We start from the raw sequence: 22,763 nt of genomic DNA, 5'->3' as shown, positions 1-22,763 counted from the left end.
TTTGTGTTCTGTTTCTTGGTTGGGTTGTTCTAGGTTGTTGTGTTTCTTTGTTTGAGTGACTCCCAATCAGAGGTAACGAGTGTCAGCTGTTGGCTCGTTGTCTCTGATTGGGAGCCATATTTAAACTGTCTGTTTTCACCTTGTGTTTGTGGGTTTTTGTTCCTAGTCAGTCATTGTCACTGTGGACTTCACGAATCGTTATTTGTTTTGTTGTTTCGGGTTTCGCTTTAATTAAATAAAGCATCATGTTCGTGCAACACGCTGCGCTTTGGTCTACTCCTTTCCAAGACGATCGTGACAGAAAAACCCACCATACAACGACCAAGCAGCGTGTCCAGGAACACACGCAGGAGGTGACTCTGGTGGATGTCCTCCTCGGTTGGGGGCAGATTACCGAGGAGGAGGCCGTCCGGTACCGGAGGGCTATGAAGGGGGAGACCCAGGCAGGAGAGGAGCAGCGGCGTCAGCAGTGCCATCGTCGGACGGACGAGAGGCACCCCCAAGAATTTTTTAGGGGGGGGCACACGGCATGGGCGACTGGGCAGCAGGAGGCTGCCACAGGGCGAAATAGGAGAAGAGGAGAGAAGGCCACTGGGTTTTGGGGGCCAGAAGGCAGGTTGGCGGAGCCTGGATGGAGAGCAGAGCCAACTCCCCGTACTCAGGCATGGCAGCATGAGACTGGGCAGGTTCCGCGGTATGCGGAGCTGCGCACTGTGCCACGAGCGGTCCGGCATAATCCGGTACGTCCTGTGCGAGCACCCCGCACGTGTTGTGCGAAGGTGGGCATGCAGCCAGGACGGAGTGTGCCGGCTCAGCGCTCGGGGCCTCCAGTGCCTCTCCTCGGTCCCGGATATCCTGCACCAGTATCACGTGCTGTTATGCCAGTACGGGTACACAGCCCTGTACGTCCTGTGCTGATGCCTCACACAGAGTGTGTGAAGGTAGGCATTCAGCCAGGACGGGTTGTGGCAGCTCTTCACTCCAGGTCTCCTATCCGTCTCCATAGCCCAGTTCGGCCTGTCCCTGCTCCACGCACCAAGTCTACGGTGTGCGTCGACAGCCCTGCCCGGCCTGTTCCTGCTCCACGCACCAAGTCTACGGTGTGCGTCGCCAGCCCTGCCCGGCCTGTTCCTGCTCCACGCGCCAAACCTACGGTGTGCGTCGCCAGCCCAGCCCGGCCTGTTCCTGCTCCACGCACCAAGTCTACGGTGTGCGTCGACAGCCCTGCCCGGCCTGTTCCTGCTCCACGCACCAAGTCTACGGTGTGCGTCGCCAGCCCTGCCCGGCCTGTTCCTGCTCCACGCGCCAAGCCTACGGTGTGCGTCGTCAGTCCGGTGAGGCCCGTTCCGGCTCCACGCACCAAGCCAGGGGTGCGTATCGTCAGCCCGGTCCGGTCCGTTGCTGCTCCACGCACCAAGCCAGGGGTTCGCATCGTCAGCCAGGTCCGGTCAGTTCCTGCCTCACGCGCCAAGCCAGGGGTGCGCGTCGTCAGTCCGGTGCCTGATCAGGTACCGGGCAGCTGCTCCACAACGGAGCTTGAGCAAGCCGCTCCGTCGATGTCCGGTCCAGATCCAGCCAGCGGGGTCAGACCGGACCGGGGGCGCTACGGGGGAATTGTGGAAGGGTGGTGGTCAAGCCCGGAGCCGGAGCCGCCTCCGAGGAGGAATGCCCACCCAGCCCTCCCCTGTTTGGGTTTTGTTAAGGCGCGGTCGCAGTCCGCGCCTTTAGGGGGGGGGGGGTACTGTCACGCTCTGGCTCCGGGACTCTGTATGTTGAGCCAGGGTGTGTTCGTTTCTTTGTGTTCTGTTTCTTGGTTGGGTTGTTCTAGGTTGTTGTGTTTCTTTGTTTGAGTGACTACCAATCAGAGGTAACGAGTGTCAGCTGTTGGCTCGTTGTCTCTGATTGGGAGCCATATTTAAACTGTCTGTTTTCACCTTGTGTTTGTGGGTTTTTGTTCCTAGTCAGTCATTGTCACTGTGGACTTCACTAATCGTTATTTGTTTTGTTGTTTCGGGTTTCGCTTTAATTAAATAAAGCATCATGTTCGTGCAACACGCTGCGCTTTGGTCTACTCCTTTCCAAGACGATCGTGACAGTTTCATCGAAATGTAGAGCTGTTTGTCGTCCGCATAGCAATGAAAGTTAACATTGTGTTTCCGAATGACATCACCAAGAGGTCAAATATATAGTGAAAACAATAGTGGTCCTAAAACGGAACCTTGAGGAACACTGACGTACAATTGATTTGTCAGAGAACAAACCATTCACAGAGACGAATATATCTTTCCGGCAGATAAGATCTAAACCAGGCAAGAACTTGTCCGTGTAGACCAATTAAGGTTTCCAATCTCTCCAAAAGAATGTGGTGATCGATGGTGTCAAAAGCAGCACAAATGTCTAGGAGCATGAGGACAGTTGCAGAGCCTTGGTCTGACGCCATTAAAAGGTAATTTACCACCTTCACGAGTGCGGTCTCAGTGCTATGATTGGGTCTAAAACCAGACTGAAGCGTTTCGTATACATTTTTTGTCTTCAGGAAGGCAGTGAGTTGCTGCACAACAGCTTTTTCTAAAATGTTTGAGAGGAATGGGAGATTCGATATAGGCCGATAGTTTTTTACATTTTGTGGGTCAAGGTTTGGCTTTTTCTAGAGAGGCTTTATTACTGCCACTTTTAGTGAGTTTGGTACACATCCAGTGGATAGGGAGCCATTTATTATGTTCAACATAGGAGGGCCAAGCACAGGAAGTAGCTCTTTCAGTAGTTTAGTTGGAATATGGTCCAGTATGCAGCTTGAAGGTTTAGAGGCCATGACTATTTTCATGAATGTGTCAAGAGATATAGGATTAAAAAACTTGAGTGTCTCCATTGATCCTAGGTCCTGGCAGTTTTGTGCAGACTCAGGACAGCTGAGCTTTGGAGAAATACGCAGATTCAAAGAGGAGTCCGTAATTTGCTTTCTAATGATCATGATCTTTTCGTCAAAGAAGTTCATGAATTCATCACTGTTAAAGTAAAAGGTATCCTCTCTTGGGGAATGGTGCTTTTTTTCATGGTGATCACTACTTTGTTTCCTTTTCTGTCTCCCTTTCCTCCAACCCTAGCCACTCAGCCCCTACCCAGATGGTCATGCGCTGTCATAATCTTCACTCTCTCTCTCCCACTACTCTCTCCTCTTCTATCCTATCATCTCTCCCTTCTGCTAAATCCTTCTCCCTCCTGTCCCCTGATTCTGCCCCTTTGACCCTACTCTCCTCCCTTTCCGCATCCTATGACTCGCACTGTCCCCTATCCTCCTGGCCGGCTCGGCCCTCCCCTCCTGCTCCGTGGCTGAGTGACTCATTGCGAGCTTAAAGAACAGGGCTGCGGGCAGCTGAGCAAAAATTGAGTAAAACTAAACTTCCGGAGGACTTATCATCCTTTCACTCCCTCCGCTCTACCTTCTCTTCCTCTGTATCTGCTGCAAAATCCACTTTCTATCACTCTAAAATTCAAGCTTCTGCCTCTAACTCTAGGACACTATTTTCCACCTTCTCCTCCCTCCTTAATCCTTCACCCCCTCCCTCCTCCATCTCTGCGGACGACTTTGTCAACCACTTTGAAAAGAAGGTTGACGACATCCGCTCCTCATTTACTCAGCCTATTGAATCCACTGGTCCCACTCACACAGAACTACATTACACCTTGACCTCTTTCTCCCCTCTCTCCAGATGAAATCATGCAACTAGTGAGGTCTGGCCGCCTGACAACCTGCCCGTTTGACCCCATCCCATCCACTGTTCTTCAGACCATCTCTCACTTCCCTCATCAACTCATCCCTGACAACTGGCTACGTCCCCTCTTACTTCAAAATGTCCCGAGTCGCTCCCCTCCTCAAGAAACCAACACTTGACTCATCTGACGTCAAAAACTATAAACTTGTATCCCTTTTTCATTTTCTTTCCAAAACACTTGAGCATGCTGTCTCTGATCAACTCTCTCGTTATCTCTCTCAGAACGATCTTCTTGACCCTAACCAGTAAGGCTTCAAGACCGGTCACTCAACCGAAACTGCTCTTCTCTGTGTCACGGAGGCTCTCCACACTGCCAAAGCTGACTCACTCTCCTCTGTTCTCATCCTTCTAGATCTATCCGCAGTCGTCGACACTGTGAACCATCAGATCCTCCTCTCCACCCTCTCAGGGCTGGGCGTCTCAGGCTCTGCACACTCTTGGATTGCATTCTACCTGGCAGGCCGCTCCTACCAGGTGACGTGGAGAGAATCTGTGTCTGCACCACGTACTCTCACTATTGGTGTCCCCCAGGGCTCGCTTCTAGGCCCTCTCCTCTTATCTCTATACACCAAGTCACTCGGCTCTGTCATACCCTCACATGGTCTCTTCTATCATTGCTATGCGGATGACACTCAACAACTTTTCTCCTTCCCCTCTTCTGAACCCAGGTGGCGACACGCATCTCTGCATGCCTGGCAGATATCTCTGTTTGGATGTCAGCCCACCACCTCAAGCTCAACCTCGACAAGATGGAGCTGCTCTCCCTCCCGGGGAAGGCCTGCCCGCTCAAAGACCTCTCCATCACGGTTGACAAATCCACAGTGTCGCCCTTCCAGAGTGCAAAGAACCTTGGCATGACTCTGGACAACACCCTGTCATTCTCTGCAAACATCAAAGCAGTGAATCGGTCCTGCAGGTTCATGCTCTACAACATCCATACAGTACGACCCTCCTCACACAGGAAGCGGCGCAGGTCCTAATCCAGGCACTTGTCATCTCCCGTCTGCACCATTGCAACTCAATGTTGGCTGGGATACCCGCTTGTGCCATCAAACCCCTGCAACTTATCCAGAACGCTGCAGCCCGCCTGGTTTTCAACCTTCCCAAGTTCTCCCATGTAACCCTGCTCCTCTGTACACTCCACTGGCTTTCAGTCGAAGCTCGCATCCACTACAATTGGATATCACATAAAATTGGGGAGAAAAAGGGGGTAAAAGAAAATCATAATAATATTGTAATAATTTCACTGCTCGACTGAGGGACCTTACAGATAATTGGATGTGTGGGGTAAAGAGATGAGGTAGTCAGGTTAAACACTATTATTGCACACAGACTGAGTCCATGCAACTTATTTTGTGACTTGTTAAGTAACATTTTACTCCTGAACTTACAGTTGAAGTCGGAAGTTTACATACACTTAGGTTGGAGTCATTAAAACTCGTTTTTCGACCACTCCACAAATTTCTTGTTAACAAACTATGGTTTTGGCAAGTCTACTTTGTCCATGACACAAGTCATTTTTCCAACAATTGTTTACAGACAGATTATTTCACTTATAATTCACTGTATCACAATTCCAGTGGGTCAGAAGTTTACATACACTAAGTTGACCGAGCCTTTAAACACCTTGGAAAATTCCAGAAAATGATGTCATGGCTTTAGAAGCTTCTGATAGGCTAATTGACATCATTTGAGTCAATTGGAGGTGTACCTGTGGATGTATTTCAAGGCCTACCTTCAAACTCAGTGCCTCTTTGCTTGACATCATGGAAAAATCAAAAGAAATCAGCCAAAACCTCAGAAGAAAAATTGTAGACCTCCACAAGTCTGGTTCATCCTTGGGAGCAATTCCCAACGCCTGAAGGTACGACGTCCATCTGTACAAACAATAGTACGCAAGTATAAACACCATGGGACCATGCAGCCGTCATACCGCTCAGAAAGGAGACGCGTTCTGTCTCCTAGAGATGAATGTACTTTGGTGCGAAAAGTGCAAATCAATCCCAGAACAACAGCAAAGGACCTTGTGAAGATGCTGGAGGAAACAGGTTCAAAAGTATCTATATCCACAGTAAAACGAGTCCTATATCGACATAACCTGAAAGGCCGCTCAAAGCTACTGCTCCAAAACCGCCATAAAAAAGCCAGACTACGGTTTGCAACTGCACATGGGGACAAAGATCGTACTTTTTGGAGAAATGTCCTCTGGTCTGATGAAACAAAAATAGAACTGTTTGGCCATAATGACCATCATTATGTTTGGAGAAAAAAGGGGGATGCTTGCAAGCCGAAGAACACCATCCCAACCGTAAAGCACGGGGTGGCAGAATCATGCTGTGGGGGTGCTTTGCTGCAGGAGGGACTGGTGCACTTCACAAAATAGATGGCATCATGAGGAAGGAAGATTATGTGGATATATTGAAGCAACATCTCAAGACATCAGTCAGGAAGTTAAAGCTTGGTCACAAAGTCAAGGTATTGGAGTGGCCATCACAAAGCCCTGACCTCAATCCTGTAGAATATTTGTGGGCAGAACTGAAAAAGTGTGTGCGAGCAAGGAGGCCTACAAACCTGACTCAGTTACACCAGCTCTGTCAGGAGGAATGGGCCAAAATTCACTCAACATATTGTGGGAAGCTTGTGGAAGGCTACCCGAAACGTTAAACAATTTAAAGGCAATGCTACCAAATACTAATTGAGTGTATGTAAACTTCTGACCCACTGGGAATGTGATGAAATAAATTAAATAATTCTCTCTACTATTATTCTGACATTTCACATTCTTAAAATAAAGTGGTGATCCTAACTGACCTAAGACAGGGACTTTTTACTAGGATTAAATGTCAGGAATTGTGAAAAACTGAGTTTAAATGTATTTGGCTAAGGTGTATGTAACCTTCCGACTTCAACTGTATTTAGGCTTGCCATGACAAAGGGGTGGAATACTTATTGACTCAAGACATTTCAGCTTTTTATTTGTAATTAATTTGTAAAAATTTCTGCAAACATAATTCCACTTTGACATTATGGGGTATTGTGTGTAGGCCAGTGCCAAAACAAATCTACATTTAATCGATTTTAAATTCAGGCTGTAACACAACAAAATGTGGAAAATGTCAAGGGGTGTGTGTGAATACTTTCTGAAGGCACTGTACATGTGCAACAATAGTAATCATGGAACTTTTTTTTATGAGCACCTTGTAAACTGCACAGGCACCAAAAACCACATGGAAACTGGATATGTTTTTACATCACTGGCCAGAGGACAACCTGCAAAACACAGTCAGCTACATTTTGGAATGTTGCATTTTGATATGGGGGTCACCGAGTGACGATTTTAGCATGTAAATCTTGGTGGGGCATGGTTTGAATCCAGGCTCTGTCGCCGCCGGCCGCGACCGGGAGACACATGGGCGGCGCACAATTGGCCCAGCGTCGTCCAGGGTAGGGGAGGGAATGGCCGGCAGGGATGTAGCTCAGTTGATAGAGCATGGTGTTTGCAACGCCAGGGTTGTGGGTTCGTTTCCCACGGGGGGCCAGTATAAAAAAAAAAAATATGTATTCACTAACTGTAAGTCGCTCTGGATAAGAGCGTCTGCTAAATGACTAAAATGTAATGTAAAAAAAATGTAACAGCAGAGCTTTCTTTTCAGCACCATGGAGTGAATCCTTAACACTGCTACACCTGGCTATCAGCGGAGCCTTGTCTGGCAGCGAAACAGTTCATTCAGCCTCATTTACTGCCTTTAAAAAAAATAGCTGATATGGTTGACTTGCTTAAACAAAAGTGGTTTCTACTGACAATTGAGATGTACAAACTATGGCATAAGGGGACGACGAGCGGATAAGAGGCAATCCGTAATTCCAATTATGACATTAATGAGCTAGGACGGATGTAGTCAATATAACTATTTGTTCAGCACTTTTAAAATGTACAGCAACAGAATTCAGAACATGGGCCGTTCTTACAGTAGTCTCCCTGTACACCAAGTCAGAACCGTAGGATAAATAAAGGGGGCATATAAGCAGACAATGAAAGCTCTTACAATATTCGATGATTCGATTTCTCTAAAACAGGTTATAGGCTACATGTGCACCGCCAAGTCAGAACAGTAGGCTAAATGATTAGGGTGAGGCACATGGGCTACTAACAGCTTACTACACAACATACACTTATTATTACTTTCTTAGCTACAGTATACAGTGGCTTGCGAAAGTATTCACCCACCTTGGCATTTTTCCTATTTTGTTGCCTTACAACCTAGAATTAAAATTGATTTTGGGGGGGTTGTATTATTGGATTTACACAACATGCCTACCACTTTGAAGATGCAAAATATATTTTTGGGTGAAACAAACAAGAAATAAGACAAAGAAACAGAAAACTTGAGCGTGCATAACTATTCACCCCCCCCCAAAGTCAATACTTTGTAGAGCCACCTTTTGCAGCAATTACAGCTACAAGTCTCTTGGGGTATGTCTCTATAAGCTTGGCACATCTAGCCACTGCAGTTTTTGGCCATTCTTCAAGGCAAAACTGCTCCAGCTCCTTCAAGTTGGATGGGTTCCGCTTGTGTACAGCAATCTTTAAGTCATACCACAGATTCTTAATTGAATTGAGGTCTGGGCTTTGACTAGGCCATTCCAAGACATTTAAATGTTTCCCTTTAAACCACTCAAGTGTTGCGTTAGCAGTATGCTTAGGGTCATTGTCCTGCTGGAAGGTGAACCTCCTTCCCAGTCTCAAATCTCTGGAAGACTGAAACAGGTTTCCCTCAAGAATTTCCCTGTATTTAGCACCATCCATCATTCCTTCAATTCTGACCAGTTTCCCAGTCCCTGCCGATGAAAAACATCCCCACAGCATGATGCTGCCACCACCATGCTTCACTGTGGGGATGGTGTTCTCGGGGTGATGAGAGGTGTTGGGTTTGTGCCAGACATAGCGTTTTCCTTGATGGACAAAAAGCTCAATTTGAGTCTTATCTGACCAGAGTACTTTCTTCCATATGTTTGGGGAGTCTCCCACATGCCTTTTGGCGAACACCAAACGTGTTTGCTTATTTTTTTCTTTAAGCAATGGCTTTTTTCATGCCACTCTTCCGTAAATCCCAGCTCTGTGGAGTGTACTGCTTAAAGTGGTCCTATGGACAGATACTCCAATCTCTGCTGTGGAGCTTTGCAGCTCCTTCAGGTTTATCTTTGGTCTCTTTGTTGCCTCTGATTAATGCCATCCTTGCCTGGTCCGTGAGTTTTGGTGGGCGGCTCTTGGCAGGTTTGTTGTGGTGCCATATTCTTTCAAGTTTTTTAATAATGGATTTAATGGTGCTCCGTGGGATGTTCGAAGTTTCTGATATTTTTTTATAACCCAACCCTGATCTGTACTTCTCCACAACTTTGTCCCTGACCTGTTTGGAGAGCTCCTTGGTCTTCATGGTGCCGCTTTCTTGGTGGTGCCATTTGCTTAGTGGTGTTGCAGACTCTGGGGCCTTTCAGAACAGGTGTAAATACTGTATACTGAGATCATGTGACACTTAGATTGCACACAGGTGGACTTTATTTAACTAATTATGTGACTTCTGAAGGTAATTGGTTGCACCAGATCTTATTTAGGGGCTTCATAGCAAAGGGGTTGAATACATACAGTGAGGGAAAAAAGTATTTGATCCCCTGCTGATTTTGTACGTTTGCCCAATGACAAAGACATGATCAGTCTATAATTTTAATGGTAGGTTTATTTGAACAGGGAGAGACAGAATAACAACAAAAAAATCCAGAAAAACGCATGTAAAAAATGTTATAAATTGATTTGCATTTTAATGAGGGAAATAAGTATTTGACCCCTCTGCAAAACATGACTTAGTACTAGGTGGCAAAACCCTTGTTGGCAATCACAGAGGTCAGACGTTTCTTGTAGTTGGCCACCAGGTTTGCACACATCTCAGGAGGGATTTTGTTCCACTCCTCTTTGCAGATCTTCTCCAAGTTATTAAGGTTTCGAGGCTGACGTTTGGCAACTCAAACCTTTAGCTCCCTCCACAGATTTTCTATGGGATTAAGGTCTGGAGACTGGCTAGGCCACTCCAGGACCTTAATGTGCTTCTTCTTGAGCTACTCCTTTGTTGCCTTGGCCGTGTGTTTTGGGTCATTGTCATGCTGGAATACCCATCCACGACCCATTTTCAATGCCCTGGCTGAGGGAAGGAGGTTCTCACCCAAGATTTGACGGTATATGGCCCTGTCCATCGTCCCTTTGATGCAGTGAAGTTGTCCTGTCCCCTTAGCAGAAAAACAACCCCAAAGCATAATGTTTCCACCTCCATGTTTGACGGTGGGGATGGTGTTCTTGGGGTCATAGGAAGCATTCCTCCTCCTCCAAACACGGCGAGTTGAGTTGATGCCAAAGAGCTCGATTTTGATCTCATCTGACCACAACACTTACACCCAGTTCTCCTCTGAATCATTCAGATGTTCATTGGCAAACTTCAGACGGGCCTGTATATGTGCTTTCTTGAGCAGGCGACCTTGCGTGCGCTGCAGGATTTCAGTCCTACACGGCGTAGTGTGTTACCAATTGTTTTCTTGGTGACTATGGTCCCAGCTGCCTTGAGACCATTGACAAGATCCTCCCGTGTAGTTCTGGGCTGATTCCTCACCGTTCTCATGATCATTGCAACTCCACGAGGTGAGATCTTGCATGGAGCCCCAGGCTGAGGGAGATTGACAGTTCTTTTGTGTTTCTTCTATTTGCGAAAAATCGCACCAACTGTTGTAACCTTCTCATCAAGCTGCTTGGCGATGGTCTTGTAGCCCATTCCAGCCTTGTGTAGGTCTACAATCTTGTCCCTGACATCCTTGGAGAGCTCTTTGGTCTTGGCCATGGTGGAGAGTTTGGAATCTGATTGATTGATTGCTTCTGTGGACAGGTGTCTTTTATACAGGTAACAAACTGAGATTAGGAGCACTCCCTTTAAGAGTGTGCTCCTAATCTCAGCTCGTTACCTGTATAAAAGACACCTGGGAGCCAGAAATCTTTCTGATTGAGAGGGGGTAAAATACTTATTTCCCTCATGAAAATGCAAATCAATTTATAATATTTTTGACATTCGTTTTTCTGGATTTTTTTGTTGTTATTCTGTCTCTCACTGTTCAAATAAACCTACCATTAAAATTATAGACTGATCATTTCTTTGTCAGTGGGCAAACGTACAAAATCAGCAGGGGATCAAATACTTTTTTCCCTCACTGTATGCACGCACCACTTTTCCGTTATTTATTTTTTAGAATTTTTTGAAACAAGTTCTTTTTTTCATTTCACTTCACCAATTTGGAATATTTTGTGTATGTCCATTACATGAAATCCAAATAAAAATCCATTTAAATTACAGGTTGTAATGCAACAAAATAGGAAAAACGCCAAGGGGAATGAATACTTTTGCAAGGCACTGTACATATCTCCCTGGCATATTACATCATTTATGCACCAGCATACAAGACATTTTTGGACTCACCTTGTTGTGCTGTGCTCACTTGAACAGGAAGGTTCAACAGGAAGGCAGTCCTTCTTGTCGTCAAATTTTGTCATCTAACTATGTCATCAAAGTCTTGCATTCTCTGAATTTATTGCGCTTTCAAGACAACTGGGAACTCGTAAAAAAAACAAGGTTGAATCATGACGTCAGTGATCTTCAGGACGGCGCTCTAGAAAGATGCTCGATTTCCGAGTTGGATGACCGTTCAAAACGTTTTTTCGCAGTCTGAGCTCGTTTTGAGTTCCCAGTTGACTTGAACTCCCTGATGTCTGAGATTTCCCAGTTCCGAGTTTCCAGTTGTTTTGAACACGACAGAAGTCATGCTGGATTGACAGCATGGCAAATGTATTCAACCTTTTATGGCCCATGGTGTTGACTGTTTATCCTTTTAAGCTTGGAAAATAGACCCTTAAACCCAGACTTGGACGACACACCCACTCCACTGAATAGCAGGCTAGTGATTGCTTTGCAATACTTGCAGTTAGCCACTGATTTTGAAAGTATGATGTTGACATGATCAGTCCAATCAAAGCTACTGTAGATATAACTTGATTTGATGTCATTTTATCTGTGGGCAATGACCTTGAGCCTTCTTGGATGGGCACTTCTAATGTAACTCTACCCGTAGATTTTGCAGTGATGTAGTGTCCCCATGAGTGACAGAACACTGAGCCATTCACGGCTCAACTAGAGAACATTACCAACCCCTACGCTCCGTATTTTCCGCTGGCTGACCCACCACCACAGAAAGCACTGAGCTATGCTGAAACACCTGCATTTTGGAGCTGCCTTACTCAAGAAAGCAAAAAAGAGACCATGTTTGTATGCAGCTTTATTAACTCAATGAGTTTGCAAACTGATATGTATTAATCCCAAAATAACATGCAAAACATGCCCCATCTGCCCTCAATGACAGGTCGCCACTGGGGTCACTACATTTTAGTCATTTAGCAGACGCTCTTATCAAGAGCGACTTACAGTTAGTGAGTGCATACATTTTTCATACTTTTTTCATACTGCCCCCCCCCTGTGGGAATCGAACCCACAACCCTGGCGTTGCAAGCGCCATGCTCTACCGACTGAAAGAGAAACGCAACACTGTTTTGTCAATCACTCCTATCGATAAACAAGTTGAAATCAATTGCGCAAGAGGGGGGAGATGAGGTTACTCGTCATGTTAAAACTAACACAGAAAAACCACCACCTAGACTAGAGCGTCCATATGGTCTGTGCAGCAGGCTGAACGTTTGACGTCCCTACTAATTGGTTGTGTCCTTGGATTGTAGCCTCGCACACAGCATCCTCAGTCATCGCAGACTTGCGCCCAAGACTCGCCATTATGAGAAACAGGGAGTCCAAGTGATACAGTGGAAGAACACACATTTTTACATCTATTTGAGTTTGCATTGCTCAGGGCCCTCTTGAGGCGCGAGTGGGACTTCACAGTTATAAGCGACCTTTACAGACAATGCTCCTGCGTAATTGCATTCATTCATTTATCCATTGGCTATAAAACGTCTTTAAAAATGTTTTAGTGAATAGGTATTGTGCGGTATCAGGACTGAGGTGTGGACCATGTCAAAATTAGGATTGAATTGGAAAGTAGAACCACTTGGATTTTCCAAATAGGTTTTGCTTTTACAAATATGTTTATGCGAGAGAGGAGTGAGATTAGCACTATCACCAATATTAAGGCACACATAAGTAGCCTTGGGTGGTTATTGAAGGTTTGACAATTTATTTGAAGAGTGCACCCTTGAAATCATTCTACATTAACATTTTAGTAATTTAGCAGACGCTCTTATCCAGAGCGACTTACAGTTAGTGAGTGTATACATTTTCAAATCCTTTGCATATTATATGCTATTTCATTTATTTGTTCAGGTAATTGCAATGAGGTAGAAAAAGACAGTATGCACACATGTATATGATCATTCATCTTGGGGTTTCCAGGCTTGTTACCTGTCTGTAAAGTGACCATACTCTGTGCAGAATAATTGGCCCATGCATTTCACCTTTTCTCAAGATAGGGGATTTAATCCAATTGCAAACAGCCTTATATGATCATCATAAATAAATGTTATACATTATAGCATGTGTTTGTAGGTCTATTTGCATTTTACATCATTAATGTTTAACTCCATTGGTTTTTATTTGCAATTTCATGTCACAATTTGTTAGGGCCGCACCCTTGATTTTCTACTACAGCGCTGGAAAAAAATAATCGAATCTCAATTGGTCTCTTCCTGTAGTCGTCATCTGCAATGATCCAACCTCCTTTCTGGTGTTTGGACAGCATATAAACGGACAGAATTTCATCTCTCTCTCTGAGCTACCTAGTAACATCATAATAACCAATACGTGGACCTCAAATGGGGAGGGTTTACAGCTGAGATTGACGTGTGTTTCAATGGCAGCCGGAGAGAGACATGGACAACAAGACGCGCGCACAGCCCAATAGAAACGGTAAGGAGACCCTGTTGATCTGTATAGGCTACGCTACATGATGGTAAGTCAGACTTTCTCTATTTCACATGTTAGGCAGATAAATTTATTTTAAACGGGTTGTTAAGAACATTTCGTCGACGTGGTCATTGTAAAGATATATTTTGATGTTTACACAATTATGGTTGAACGATACAGGACGTGTCCCAAAGAAGAAAACGGTCAGTGTGAGAATACAGTAAATTGTTTCCTGTCATTGACAAATTAAGAGTAGACTCCATCTTTACAGGAGCGATTCTGAAATGTAACGTAATTCTCTCGCCCGTCTGCCGCCATATAGCTCGACCCTCGAGAAAAATACTACCTCACCCGTTGCTGGTTTAAAAAAAAACAAGAACAAATCCTAAATGTTTTGTGCAACCGTTAACTTTCAGTGGCCTATTTACGTAGTTTATCTTCATTTACGTCGAATATCATAAAAAATCAAATCTGCTTTAGATGGGAAACTTTCGTGCAACAGGTGGCAGGTTTTTCCCGGGCCGGAGTAGGGAAAGGCGAGTCTGATGCTGAGGATGGGAGAGAGATGGAGTAGGGCGTAATTCAGCCCGAGACACCGGACAGCTCCTACGTCCACAATGTCTATTCACCTATTTATGTGGGTCAATCAATACAAAGGTTGTTTCTTTTAAATTCGTTACCAGATTTTCAATTTGTTTGTTGGTCCTGTTAGCAACTACATTACACCATGTAATTATATAATTAGTAAGCTCTTGTCTCAGAATTTCTACACAAGACCCTTAATTCATCTGAAAATTATTTCTTTATTGAAATCACCATTTACTTAAAAGTGTAAAGGTTCATGAAATTCATGTCAAAAAGAGCCATTGATATGTTTATGTATCATTTTACTTTTTAATGTAATTTTCACTCAAAAATGTTATTGCCAACAGAAAATCAAGGCAAGGCAGGTCTTGGCAAATAGAACTATGCAAAAGAGGAATTTACTTTTCCACACAAGATGACAAATCTCCTCTAGTCAATCTGTTCTCATAAGAGAGGGCTTTCTCTTCTTGTGATCAGCCAACCTCTCTACCAACCATGGTTGCCAACAACGACTGTCAAGGCCCCTTCCCCCCATCCTTCCCTTCTCTTCCCTTGCTAAACTGTCACCCCCACCCCATCCCCCTCTCCCAGTTGCTCCCAGTCCTGTTGCATAGCTACCAGCTCTGCTCATGAAACACACTGGAGATGGAAGACAATGATTATAGCTGTGTGTGTGCATGTGAGCGTGTGCCCATGTGAGAAAAATATAAGATGATGTAAAAGAAAATGCATACAAAAATCTGATTTACCTGCTGTGGAAGTGCAGTGAAGTTAGTTTTTTACTGTCATTAGTGGAGGTGACAGTAGTGTATAGATAATGTAACACAATATTTACATGATGAAAACATAGAACCATTTGAATAGATATCTATGTAGATCGGGCATACTAATTAAGGCCATCTCCATTTCTTTAATATTAGAATTTGACTAGAAAAGAAGGCCTCCATACAGTAGCAGTGCTTTAGCAAATAGGGTTTATTAGGAGTGCTATGTTCCCCTCCCCCTGTTCTCCTCCACCTCCTCTCATCCTGCACTCCTCCTTTCCTCTCCTCTGCCTCTTTGAGAAGAGCTGAAAGGTTGGCATTAGAACAACAAAGGCAGGACAGAATGTCAACAGGCTTCAGAGAGAAACAGGCAGAGAGAGCAAGAGCGAGAGAGAGAGGAAACACAGGAATGAGAAAAGGACAGTGCGAAATCAACCTCTCGCCCCCTAGTCACTTTTTATATCTTCCACTAGAGTTCCACTACAGCTCCCAATGCAGTATGAGTATGTGTAGGAGAGTGTGGTATTTACATGTTGAGTGCATACGGCATAAATGTGGATGTGCGGAGCGGGAATACAAATGTTAGGTGGGTACATATGTGAAATGTCAAGTGGATCTGTGTCAAGGCTCTGTGCTATCACATTTGTATCATTATTCTCTTTCAGCTGAAGCAAGGGAGGAAAAAACACCAGACAGATGGGTGGATGGAAGAAGGAGATAGAGAACTGGTCCTAGTGCTGTGTGGAAGACTAGTGATTTTGTTGTGATGCTAAGAAATGAGAATAACAACAAGTCCCAGTCTGCCTCTCAGCACAGGGCACTTCCCTACAGTCTGCTGCATACTACAGTGATGCTACCTGTGTGTGTGTGTGTGTGTGTGTGTGTGTGTGTGTGTGTTGTTTCGTAGCGTAATGGCAGTGTAAACATGCATGACTATAAATGCAAATAAAACCATCATGATGTGTAAACTGAAATAACATAGACATTTAATTCAACACTGGAACATTGATAAAATGCAAAACATGTACAAATGGTCACATTCATACAATCAGAAAATACATTAGAAATGTGGAACTTCATCGCAAACATGCTTTGATCAGTTTCCCAGGTAAGATGTTAAAAGGGAGAAGCAGCTATTTCTCCTAGTAATCTCATGTGATTTGCATTTAAAACTGATACAGTTGAACTAGGTCAGAAGACCAACAGTATATGACTCTATGACTACACCTCGTAGATAAAAACACTTCTATAATTGCTTTATCTGACATCAACAGCCTTTATCAAAATTTGCAGAAAGCCTAGGCCAACCGACACATTACAGCTTTTAACCTACAGACAATGTACAGGCAGCATTTATATGACTATGGAGACAAAGGGCATTGGTAATGGATTTGTGTAAAAGAAGCCATTTTGAAAATGCTCCGTTGCCAAGCTGGAATACTTCAAATCAATTTAGCATTCCCTTTAGTGTTCCATTTGACCCAATGAGTCATGAGAATACATAGCCTACCCAGACTCGTGTCTGTTCTATTAATTCTATTTATATGACTGCACACACTCAGATTTGCTGTCGAGCGTGTCATTACACATACACACATAACACTTAGGTCTTCACGTTACATCCCTACTTCAACCTTCCGCTTAGCAACACAGTACTGCTATTTATTGTGCACCTTATTCTCTAGACACAGAATATTGCATGTTAATTAAAGGACCGGGTTATAAGAACCGGTGGCTAGAACAGAAAGCCTTTGATGATAGCACCTGGAGGGGGCTTAAGGAGGGCCTGTCTGAAATCAATGCACATAAAAAAATAAAAATAAAACATTGAAGCAGCCCTCAATTGCACACTAGTGACCACACATAATGAGATATAGCCAATATGGTCACTCTACACCCTAATATTTTAGCCCTGAGGACATATGCTTCCCATCTAACCACCCACCTCCTCCCTCCAGATAAGTCTGATTGGTCACAATGGATGCTGCACATTGGTAGTGGATAAGGAGCATTCACCACCCCCACCACCATTACAATGGAAAGGATTTTGAACACATGATAAAGCACCATATAGATACAACATCCAACCATAGGTGGAGTTGGGCTTCCTGTGTGGGCACAGTGGTAAGTGGTTCATTCCATAGAACTATGGGGATAACTTAAGTAGGTGAAGCACGTGACCTGGGAGTTCTAGCTGTCTAAAAGCCGCTGTCTCTGGATCATATGTACTGTGAACTTCTGCGAGCATGGGTTTGAATCTGACCCACTGCTCTAGCACCCTCTCTCCTCTCTATATTTCTATCCTATCCTAAAAAAGTGCTCCCTAACCCTTACCCTGCCCCACTGTGTAGTAGGGGCTTCCTTCGCTAGGGGTTTGTGGCTCCTTCAGTATGTGTAGGAGTTCGAGATGACAATGTCTCTGAAGAAGGGGAACCAGTCTCTGCACAGGCAGGTGAGGTAAATGTAGACAGGGTAGAATTACTTCTTCTGGTGGGTGATGAGGTGGAGGGCAGCATCGCTGGCTGGGTAGGCCGTCATATTGGTGTGGCCTCTGTAGGTGGTATAGTACATGGGAAATTAAAGATATGCTGCAGGGAAAGACATTAAAGGTACGGTAATACATGCTACATGCAGGATGTGTTTAAATGTTTTGATGAGGTTTAATCTCAATACAACTTCCTGGTTTAATAAAGGTTAAATAATAGAATAAGGACACCTTGATAAGACCTACATGATACCTACTGTAATGTTTCCTACTTCATTATACTTTATCTAAGGCCTACTATAAATGTAGCAGCTATTGTACCTTCATAAATATCCAACTACCATTACACAAGCAGTCAATACAACTCATTCATGTAAAGACATGGTGACGCTTGAAAATGTTTATTTTACATGGCCAGTCATTCAACATCACCAGCACAACCACGCACACTACCCAGTCATAATGCCATTTATTCGGTAGGAAAAGACAAAAGCTCTAGAACACATATTACAAATCTATTGTTGAAAAAAAGAACAGTAAATGGATTGTGTGACTGACCTGATTTTCTCCAAGGTGGTGATGGTCAGAGACACGTTGCTGCCCTGCATGGCTAGCTCATGCTGCATGGTGCCAAAGAAACGGTTCACTGCAAACTTGTTGGCCGCATAGGGCTCCATGGAGTAGTCATCTTACCTGTGGGGGAGAGAGGGAGAGACAGGGTGGAGAGACAGGGTGGAGAGACAGGGTGGAGAGACAGGGTGGAGAGACAGGGTGGAGAGACAGGGTGGAGAGACAGGGTGGAGAGAAAGGGTGGAGAGACAGGGTGGAGAGAAAGGGTGGAGAGACAGGGTGGAGAGACAGGGTGGAGAGACAGGGTGGAGAGACAGGGTGGAGAGAAAGGGTGGAGAGACAGGGTGGAGAGACAGGGTGGAGAGAAAGGTGGTGAGTTCACACAGTATCAACAGTGCTTGTCTGAGGACTTCAGACAGAAGGACAGATCTTGGTTTTATTCCCCTCTAAAAATACAGTAGAAGGAGTACTAGTGAAGTTTGCATCAGTATAAAACTGCATCTGTATAAGACTGTATTTGTATAAGACTGTGTGTTGTGTACTCACCCAACAGAGAGGCTACTACGATCATAGACCCTGCACTCTGCTCCAGCATTGGCAAAGCTGCAGAAGCCATGTTCACGAAGCTGAGGAAATTCACCTTTGGAAAACAACAACACATTAAAAACTACTATAGCATAGCCTTGTCTCACTTGGCTAGATGCAAGGCTAAGTATAGCCTAATATGAAGAAGAAAAAAACAAAGTGTACCTGCATCAGTTCCCTGACGTGCTCAACGTCTCCATTCCAAATGGCGAATGGGGTGGGTCCAATGTGATTCAAAACCAGGATGTCAAGACATCCTGCAGAACAAAAAGACAGTCGGAAAATGTCAACTAATGTGCCTTATTAATCTTTAACATAATACAGACAATGACTTAAGTTAATCTAAGTGATGAGTCCTTACCCAGCCATCCTCACCACTCTCTCTGGGTCTGAGGCCTGGCACGTCTCCTGTCACACACAGAGCCTTCTTGGAACCCAGGCTTGTGCAGTTCTCTGCCACCTACAGGACAGAGGGAGCAATGACACACTGGTAAAGAGGCTGTCACCATCTGGTCATAATAGAAAGGACATATGTACATAGTCGATTGAGCCGACACACTGAGTGTATAAACATTAGGAACACCTTCCTAATATTGAGTTGCACACCCTTATGCCTTCAGAACAGCCTCAATTCGTCGGGGCATGGACTCTACAAGGTGTCGAAAGCGTTCCACAGGGATGCTGGTCCATGTTGACTCCAATGCTTCCCACAGTTGTGTCAAGTTGGCTGAATGTCCGTTGGGTGGTGGACCATTCTTGATACACACTGTTGAGCGTGAAAAACCCAGCAGCGTTGCAGTTCTTGATACACTCAAACCGGTGCGCCTGGCAACTACTACCATACCCTGTTCAAAGGCACTTAAATATTTTGTCTTGCCCATTCACTCTCTGAATGGCACACATACACAATCCATGTCTCAATTGTCTCAAGGCTTAAAAATCCTTATTTTACCTGTCTCCTCCCCTTCATCTACACTGATTGAAGTGGATTTAACAAGTGGCATCAATAAGGGATCATAGCTTTCACCTGGATTCACCTGCTCAGTCTGTCATAGAAAGAGCAGGTATTCTTAATGTTTTGTACACTCAGTGTATGCAGCTTTACCGTGAATGCAGTCTCCGTTAACGCAGGAATATTGCCTTTAAATTTACAGTGAGGGAAAAAAGTATTTGATCCCCTGCTGATTTTGTACGTTTGCCCACTGACAAAGAAATGATCAGTCTATAATTTTAATGGTAGGTTTATTTGAACAGTGAGAGACAGAATAACAACAAAAAAATCCAGAAAAACGCATGTCAAAAATGTTATAAATTGATTAGCATTTTAATGAGGGAAATAAGACTGAAAATTATAGACTGATCATGTCTTTGTCAGTGGGCAAACGTACAAAATCAGCAGGGGATCAAATACTTTTTTCCCTCACTGTATACTGTTGAAAATAACTAAAATAGCAACCTGGTCAAGCAGACTGAACGCTGTGCTCACTTTTGGTTTCAAATTAAACAGAATGTGAGCTATCGCGAGACCAGGCTGGTTCTTTTCTAAACAATTATGCTAATCATTAAGGCATTGATAAAATTAATATGTTGTGTGCATGCTGGCCTGGAGCAAAGGCCTGCACACACAGTAGCTCTTGTGTATTTTGTAGATAGACTGGCTGGACTTCCGATTGGTGAACAGCGTGGAGCAAACTGAGACATAACTTTGAAAACAACATGTAAATATGTTGTTTTAAACTTACTAAAGTTACTTTCATTACTCTAAAATCAGTAGGCTATCTTAACCATATGCGAGAAGTCTGCTGCGGTACGGGTATGGCGGAAAATAACCTGGATGGAGACTCGCTTCCACAAAAACGACACTGACGGTATAATGAAAGAATTGAAGTTGCTCAATGCGAAAATGGACACAATGCAAATGACTCTTGAAAAGCAAATAAACAGCAAGGTCGACAGCGTTCGTGACAACATGGAGAAGCTGGTCATAGAAAATCAAAATCTCATGAAAACCGATTTGGAGCAGAAAGCCAAATAAATCCATGAAGATATTGACCTGGATATGGTGGTCCTGTGTTCAAGAATGGACAGTATAGAGGACAAAAAATTTAACAACCCAAAAATAACCCAACTAAACAGTTTGACCCATACGTATCTACAATAGTAACAGGCCTACCTTATGAGGACAATGAAGATACGGCAGAAAAGGTTAGGGAGCTGCTCACCGAGGGTCTGCGGTGCAAGCAGGTGCCAGAGCTGGTGGCCACCAGAAGGATGAGAGCAAGAGGCTGGGGACCAGGAGTCGTGAAGGTCGCATTCTGAACCTCTCGGGGGGGGGGGGGGGTAAAAGATAAAGTGGATGTCCTCCGGCTAAAGCATCATCGGCCCACAAAGATCGAACCATCGAACTCAACTTCAAAACAGATATTTCTACATTTCGGGGAATGGGAGGACGATGAAGCGTCTCCTGATCCCGAGGGCGACCACAAAGGCCGGGGAGCGGGACTCGCAGATCATGTCCAGGAAGGCTGAGAACCATCTGCCCAGTCCGTAAATGCTTAACAATTGTATTTAATTCACTGGAACGTTAATGGATGGACGACCTCAAACGGTACACTTAGAACATTACTACTACAGGCCCTAAACCCTGACTATTTATCTGAATGAAAATCATTTGTCTGGCGACTCCACTATTGACTTGGATGGTTATTCTTGGTTTGGACACAACCGAAACGTTCATATAAGAGCAAGAACATTGTGAACATTGTGGACAAGTCAATAGATGGAATAATTGGTGTAAGATTTGAACACTGTGTGTCCCAATATTATTTTGTCTTGTTATTTACCACCGGAGGGTTCTACAAGGGGAACCCTCCACTTGTTGGCGCAGGTGTATTCTCTGGACACTGAAAGTATTCACACCCCTTTACTTTTTCCATATTTTCTTGTGTACCAGCCTGCACTTAAAATGGATTAAATTGGGATTTTGTGTCACGGGCCTACACACAATCCCCTCTTCATATTTTCAAGCATGGTGGTGGCTGCACCATGTTATGGGTATGCTTGTCATCGGCAAGGACGACAGAGTTTTTTAGGATAAAAAGAAACAGAATAGAGCTAAGCACAGGCAAAATCTTAGAGGAAAACCTGGTTCAGTCTGCTTTCCAACAGACACTGGGAGACAAATTCACCTTTCAGCAGGACAATAACCTAAAACAAGGCCAAATATACACTGGAGTTGCTTACCAAGATGACATTGAATGTTCATGGGTGGCTGAGTTACAGTTTTGACTTAAACCGGCATGGAAATCTATGGCAAGACTTGAAAATGGCTGTCTAGCAATGACCAACAACCAACTTGACTGATCTTGAATAATTTTTTTAAGAATAATGGGCAAATATTGTACAATCCAGGTGTGCGAAGCTCTTAGAGACTTACCCAGAATGACTCAACTGTAATCGCTCCCAAAGGTGATTCTAACATGTATTGACTCAGGGGTGTGAATACCTATGTAAATTAGATATTTTGAATTTTATTTTCAATACATTTGCTAAAAAAAATTAAACATGTTTTCACTTTGTCATTATGGGGTAGATGGGTGATATTTTTATTTTTATTTAATCAATTTTGAATTCAGGCTGTACCACAATAAAATGTGGAATGAATACTTTCTGAAGGCCAACAACCAACTTGAATGTATATATTCGGTGACCTGAAGAGTTGTTTCTCTGATCTGAAAGATTGTATAATTGACATTGATGGTATTGCACCTAAAGTTGCTTTAGACACAGGTTTAAATAGGCATGGGTTCTTAAAAGGATTTCAAGTGCTGCATTCTGAATGGTAGATTATCACTACAAAATGATAATTTCACATCAATGTCAACAAAGGGAAAAGCAGTCGTCGACTATATTGTAACACCCCATGACTATCTGAATACGTGTGGAGTTGAATGTGATTACCTCAACCGAGCTTGAGGAAAGTAAAGGTCCTGAGTGTATTGTCCTG

Source organism: Coregonus lavaretus, assembly GCF_964263955.1.
Source record: "Coregonus lavaretus genome assembly, chromosome: 19".
In the NCBI taxonomy this organism is placed as follows: domain Eukaryota; kingdom Metazoa; phylum Chordata; class Actinopteri; order Salmoniformes; family Salmonidae; genus Coregonus; species Coregonus lavaretus.
Note: the sequence above shows the minus strand (reverse complement) of the source record.